The sequence below is a fragment of the Scomber scombrus genome, chromosome 22 (assembly GCF_963691925.1).
Source record: "Scomber scombrus chromosome 22, fScoSco1.1, whole genome shotgun sequence".
Lineage (NCBI taxonomy): Eukaryota > Metazoa > Chordata > Actinopteri > Scombriformes > Scombridae > Scomber > Scomber scombrus.
The window spans coordinates 23735166-23742429 of record NC_084991.1 but is presented as its reverse complement, the minus strand read 5'-3'; the positions used below and the strand labels follow the sequence as shown (position 1 = coordinate 23742429).

Below are 7264 nucleotides of genomic sequence, written 5' to 3'. Positions count from 1 at the left end.
TCTCTCCCTTGTAGTCGGATGAGCTGGGCTGATTGCAGTAACTCATGGCACCTGGGCGACTTCTGGGTCTCATTCAGTGCTGATTGTCTCTCCTCTGCTTCACACGACAGGCCGCAACCTTCGTTTGGTTTCCAGCGTGCTGCTTCAGTTAGTCACTTTTGCTTTCTGCATCTCTCAACACCCACCTACACACACACACACACACACATATCATCCAGCACCTACATTACTTTTGGTACAAGTCATAATTTGGTTAATCGTGGGTTAAATAAATGTCTTTTGTTTAATGTTTGCCATGGTGTGTCTCCATGTTGTTGTGGTCACTTGAGCAGGAGCCTGTTTCAGGAAGCAGGTTGACCTAGTGATGGGACGTTTGACACTGACGCACCGAAGCTTGTGTCACTCCCTCGAAGCACACTGGTTCGAAACACCGTGTTGGAGCTTGTATCAAATTGAAATAAGCACGTGACTGATGACGTCCGAAGCTTTGAACGTCACTGAAACTCCGGAAGGGTTTGCTGGATTCAAATTTTTTGACGCTGCACCGATACCCGGTGTATAAAAGACGCACACACCCAGCGAAGTTTTGTTGTGTTTCATCGAGTAGACTTGCCAATTTCAGAGCCCGTTTACTATATTAGAAAGACAACATGGACAACACTACAACAAACGCAAGGAAGCGTTCAAGAGTGTGGGAACATTTCGACCTATTATCTCCGAATATGGTAAACGGTTACGTTTTATGGACTGTTGTATTATTAGGCCTATATGATTATTATTATTAATATCGTCAGTGTCATTCAGACATAATCTGGTTAACAAAGTAGATGCATGAAAGTAATTCAGATCCAATTGCCTATTCTTACATATCAGTCCAAGTTTTTATTTTATTTCAAAAGTCACACTCATTTCATTATTTTAAGGTTCAGTGTTTACTATGCCCACAAGAACTGGCATACAGTAATAACACCTCTTCAATGTTGAGGCACCTCCGTGCAAAACATGAAGCAGCAGCAGCAGCACCACCAGCCAATGCTCCCCCCAGCAACAACATTCAAGGCAATGTTAATTCTGGTCCTTCATTTGGTTTGTTTAATTTAGTTTCATTATTGTTCTTCATGGCTACATTGTTTGTCCCAAACACTGGCAGAATGTTTTCCTTTGATAAAGCTCAGAATTCACATTTAAACACCCAAAAAGCAACTGTCAGATTTCTTTACTTTTTTATTATTGATATACTTCCATATACATTTGCTGCATAATAATTAAGTAATGAACAACAATGACTTTTGTAATTTATGACTCTTTTTGTGACAGTGTCCAGAAAACAACAACTAGATGAAGCCTTGCTGGAGATGGTGGTGGTGGACTGCCAGCCACTGAGCATTGTAGAAAATGCAGGATTCAAGGCCTTCGTTAATCTCCTGGATCCCACATACATTATCCCTGGGAGGAAGACCTTGAAGGCAATGCTGAAGAGGAAGTACGAGGTCACCAAGGAGAAGGCTGTGGCTGAGCTCGGGAAGGCATCCACAGTTAGTTTGACTGCAGACATGTGGACCTCCCTACACATGGATGCCTACTTGGCAGTGACAGCCCACTACATCACTGAAGAGGTCAAGCTTGCCACTGTTCTTTTAGGAGTGAGGAAGTTCCCTGACACACACACAGCAGCTAACATCGCTGAAGCAAAGTCTGCCCTGATGACAGACTGGGGAATTACAGGGAAGGTGACAAGCTTGGTGACTGACTGTGCGTCAAACATGATCACATGTACTACTCTGTTACATCTCCGTCATGTCCCCTGTTTCGCACATGTTTTAAATCTTGTGGTGAAGAAATCCCTGACATTAACCCCTGAGCTGGAAGAAATGCGGTGTCGTGCACGCAGCATTGTACATCTTTTTAAGTGCAGCACAACTGCTAAAGAAAAACTTTGTCAAATCCAGCTACAAATGGGTAGACCTGTGTTGAAGCCAATTCAAGAGGTGGATACAAGATGGAATAGTACCTATGCAATGCTGCAGAGGATGTATGACCTGCGAGAGCCTTTGGGAGCATCTTTGGCTATTCTGAACACTGACATAACTCCATTTTCTGCAGAAGAGTTCGAATCTATTCAGCAGTGTCTGGTTGTTCTGAAACCATTTCACCTAGCCACTGTCGAACTGTCAGAAGAGAAACGAGTGTCTGGGTCCAAAGTCATTCCAATGGTGAAGATGTTAAGACATCATACAGGAAGACTTTGCACAACTATGGCAAACCAGTTGGCGCTGAAACTGGCCAGTAACATACGAACTACGCTGAATGATAAGTTTGCCAGTGTTGAAAAAATGACTGCTCTCAGCGTGGCAACTCTTGTGGACCCCAGGTAAAGTACTCTAAATGATCAATTTGGCATAGTCAGAAAAATGACTGCTCTCAGTGTGTAAATTTAAAATGACTGCGCTCAGTGTTGAACTTCTTTTGGACCCCCAGGTACAAGGAGATGGGGTTCTGCAGTGCAAACTCAGCTCAGGCTGCAGTGGACAGACTCGCCAGAGAATGTGCAAACATCATTCCACCACCATCACCACCACCACCACCACCATCCTCCTCCTCCTCCTCCCAGGTGTCTTCAGAGCAGGAGGACAATCTCTGGGGCCTGCTTGACAGCCACGTTGGCACACAACGTGTATGTAATTCATCAGCCAGTGCCATTGCAGAGGTCCAGAGGTATAGTGTTATTGGTGGTTTCCCTGCAGACATAAAAATATGTATAATGAAATAATTGTATTTTCCCTCTGCTTACAGGTATTTGAAAGACCCACATATACCAAGGTCGGAGGACCCACTTCAGTATTGGAAAAGCCACCAACCTATTTTTCCAAATGTCTTTCAAATAGCCATGCGCTGTCTCTGCACCCCAGCATCGTCAGTGCCATGTGAGAGGGTGTTCTCCAAGGCTGGGGAAGTAGTCAGCAGCCGAAGAAACCGCCTAAAACCAAGCACCGTAGAACACATCTTGTTTCTCAATAAAAATCTGGATATAAACCCAAGTACACAATAAGCATTCCCCAAACTGTCATTCACAATCCCTAGCCTACAGCACACCTTCCCCAAACGGTCATACGATCTCTGGTACAGCACAAGCACATTCCCCAAACCTCCTTCGTATACAAGCACCTGTATATGCATATACCTGTAACACAAGCACTTTCAACAAACCCCAATATGCTTTCTGAGTTGTAGTAAGCCTGTATAAAGCCTATGCTTCTGCTGCAAATGTATATTAGGCTAAGCCTATTGCTCAAAACGTGTTGCCACATGTCTAGGTTACTCAGCAATAATTGTTGTAAAATAACTGTTGCAACAGTTATAGCAGAATAAACTAGACGCGTATGATAAAGCTATTAGCACGGTACATCAGCTCCACATAACGGTAGTGGGAATCATACCTCAGTCATCAGATTTGCAATCCATATCGTTGCCTTTCCTCCGAGCAATGTTGCGAGACGAGATGAAATTACAAAGGCATGTGTAGGCATTCATAAGCTCCTCTCGCTTCTTGCCGCTGTGCGTGCTGGCCTGTTATAGGATTCATGGGAACGTCGCAGGGTTTATGAGTGTGGCTTGCAATTTATTTGATTAGCCTATTAATGGAAATCAGCCTTACATACACCTGTACGTAATTCTACATAGCGGTAGAAGGTGGCATTGTTGCTGCAGTTTATTGAATCCATAAAGCCTAATTTAACAACAAATCCTGGTCACAGTAGTTTATATTATTATATTATGTTATATGAAACATATAAAACATAGGCTATATATTTTTAATTCTGTCATGTCATGTTCATGTCATGTCATGCCATATGAATGCGTTCATTCTATGTTCATGTTGTGCTTCGTTCGGCGTGTCGAGTTTATAGCCGTAGTCATTTCTGCTGACCACCAGATGTCACTGTGTTGTATTCGATGCTTTGATGCTTCGGATCATTTTGCGACACAATCAGGAAGAAGCTTCAAAGGCTTCACAAGGCTTCGTTTGCCCATCACTAGGTTGACCAACTCTGAAGTGTCAAACTCTGAGTTTAGGTTTTCAGAACAGGTGATAACGGTTAGTTCAATCAACTCTGAGTCAAAGTAACTCTGAGTGAAGCTCATTCATGAGGAGATACCAAGCCTTCATCAATGGAGCACAGATAACATGAGTCACCATGGCAACAGGAGAAACAAAGGGCTCAGTCCTCCTACTTCTCCCCATTGGAGTTAGACATATTAATGAATGCAGATGATGAGAATATACTTAAGAAAACAAGCAATACAGTAGCAGCAGCAAAAGAACATGAGCTGATGTGGCAGAAAATTACTGACAGTCAATGTGTGAGTATTAATGAAAAAAAGAAAAGTTTTGTCTCGAGTGGGAGACTTATTCAACATTTATATTCTGTGTGTATGTGTGTGTTTGTGGCACATTTAATATTCATGCAGACCCCAACAGGTACAAAACGCAGGCCTACTTGGCAGCAACTGAAAATGAAATATAAAAATATAGCTCAAATAAGTCAGGTATCATTTCATTACAAGCGGCTGTGATGTTGTTTATCCTGCCCTCATTAAACAGCATTCAGAGGCTACATTCAACATGTGATATATTTCAGTACTTAGTGAAATCTTCTAAGCAAAAAAGAAAGTCAATTTTTCAGCCACCCCAACACTGCCAGTATTTAATGTTGGATATTTGAAAGTAACACCTAAATGCCTTTATACATACAACACTACAAAAGTGTAAATGTTACAGTGCAAGAGTCACATTTAGTTTTTTTTAATTTATCCACATTCTTGTTCTGTGTACTTCTATACATAAAACTAACACAATGCAGCTGCTGCAAACCAGGAAAAGAGATCATACTTCTCTAACTAACATACTTTACTCTACTCTACTCTACTCTACTCTACTCTACTCTACTTTAACCTATTTCTATCATCACTTCACTGGTTAGCTGTTTGTTTCAGGATTGATTTAAAGATTCAAGATGACATTTCAGAGTATCTCTGTGTGTACGTATTAAAGGTAGAAGTATCTAACTTTTATATCCTAAAATATGATGTCAAAGTAATTTGCTTCAGGCTGTAAGTAAACACTGATCAGGCAATCAGGTGGATTTAAAAATAACTATATAACCGTTAAACCAAAGCACCGTTTCGGTCTGATCATGTCTAACCAGCCATCATCTGCTGTATCTTTAAATATATCTCTCGCTCTCTGTTCTAGTCTGGCATGCAGCTGTTACACCTGCACCACCTCCTCCCCATCTCCACCCAGTCTCCACAGCAGTCCCATCACCTCATTGGCCATCATTCTCATCCCATGTGATCAACCACCACCGGTGCCTGGACTCCATTTTGGACTCTATCTCTGCTCTGGGAGTTCAAGTACCAAAGACTTTATGAATATCATTCCTATTCATATAACAAATGTATTTTGTTTTCATTTACTTGTTTCCTGATTGAACTGCCTTTAATAAATGTGTGCATAAGGCCTCTATGTGCTCTGCAGCAAGAGAGGAAGCCAGGAAACAGCTCACACAAACACTTTCTGCCTCCACCCAAAAAAAACGTTACCACAAGCACATCGTGTGCACATCACACTTCTCTGAACTCAGACCTGTTTCCTGTAAGATAATGAAAACAACTCCATATATGTTGTTTCTCTTTACAGCTTCTAGTTCTTGAATTTAGTTCTCCCTTTTAAACCATCACTTCTTCACAATCAGGGATCACCACGTGTCAGATCACATTTTCTGTTTCCTCTTTCTTTATGAAACATTCATTTCATCCACACAAACAGGCTGTCATAGATAAGGTCATCATGTTCTTTTTAAAGCAATATTGATCCGTTGAATATACCTTTAAACTGTATTAATGGTCATCCAAGCATTAATACAATAACAGTCATTTCTCAAACAGTTCACTTCTTATATCACTTTTTCCTCTTTACTGTAATCCAACAATATTCTGGACTCAGTGTTTATAAAATGTAAACACTAGACACAGAAAAGAAAAGAAATATTAAAAGCTCAGCAAAGTGTGTGTCTTGTGTTAGAGTGGTGATGTAGTGAATGACAAACAAGCTTTTGAACGTGGAGGGGCGGGGGGGGGGGGGGGTGTTCAACATGAGTGAGCTGAGGTCAAACAGCATCTATCTCTATGTGAGTAAAGAGCAAAAACTTCATCTGGAAACGTGAACATGTCGGATTAAATGATTTAACTGTTCATCTTTTTACATTTTTTTCCTTTATTTGTAAGTACAGTAGTGTCATAGAGGCCGACAGGAAACAGAGAGAGAAGCGAACGACATGCAGTAAAGGTCCTCTGCCGGAGTCGAACCAGGGATGCTTCTTTTATGCAGCATGTGTGATAATCACTCGGCTACTAAAACTCTCCCATCGTTCTACATCTGAAGAACTCTGAATCCTGATTGGTGAGTTTTATAAAATATAAATGAAAAAAACATATATGTACTGTAGTATAGTAAATCCCTCGATATTGTTGGTCTTTAAATTGTAAACATAATTCTCTTTGTCTGCATTTTGGTTGAATTTCTCCAGTCTTGTCTGACCCAGTGTACGAACTATATCATGTTTGGCGGGAAGCTCACATTTTCCGGGGGGCTGACAGAGCACTGACATCGTATATATACAATATGACCAAGCATGTACTATATTCTATAGTCTATCAGGAGAAATAAGACAGAAAGGTTGAGCTGTTGAGCTGTTACCTTCATCTCCATCGTTAGTGGCAGCTAAAGAGATTCCTATTTGTAGACGTGGACAAAGACACCACTCCAAACTGAAGCTAATGTTGATCAGTAGCTGCTGTATAAACTCACTGTGTGCTGCATGTTTGTTATAAACTTGTATTGTTGTTAAAGGTTGACTGCTGTAAGGACTGATACTTACTGTTGTCATTTTAATAACTTTATAATGAGAACAAACTGATGTGTAGATGTCCAACATGTCTGCATTGAGCTTTAGTGCATTACTGTAAATAAGTCATGGCACCAGCCCTGTTCTGCGACTCTGTTCGTTTGTCTTGGTGCGTGGGGCTGTTTATAGTCTTTTTATTGCCCTCAAGCATGTTTTTTAAAGTGCATTGAACTTCAGAATCAGAAATGCTGTGGTTAAAAGATTTAGTGATCGGACTCTTCCTGTGGTTGTTTTGGGGGGTCTTTTGGCCGAGCATGCGAGTCCAATGTGAAGGGGCTAGATACACTTACTGTACA

The 7264-nt window shown here is 41.1% G+C and overlaps 1 protein-coding gene across 1 annotated transcript in view; it reads left to right on the top strand.

The window, feature by feature from the left end:
• The first annotated feature begins 6209 nt into the window (after positions 1-6209).
• The window catches only part of LOC134004355 (NACHT, LRR and PYD domains-containing protein 12-like), a 46142-nt gene continuing 45087 nt past the window's right edge, over positions 6210-7264 (top strand). Inside the window, exon 1 of the mRNA XM_062443586.1 lies at positions 6210-6463. The gene's annotated coding sequence lies outside the window, so the exon portion shown is untranslated. The remainder of the gene's footprint in view (positions 6464-7264) is intronic.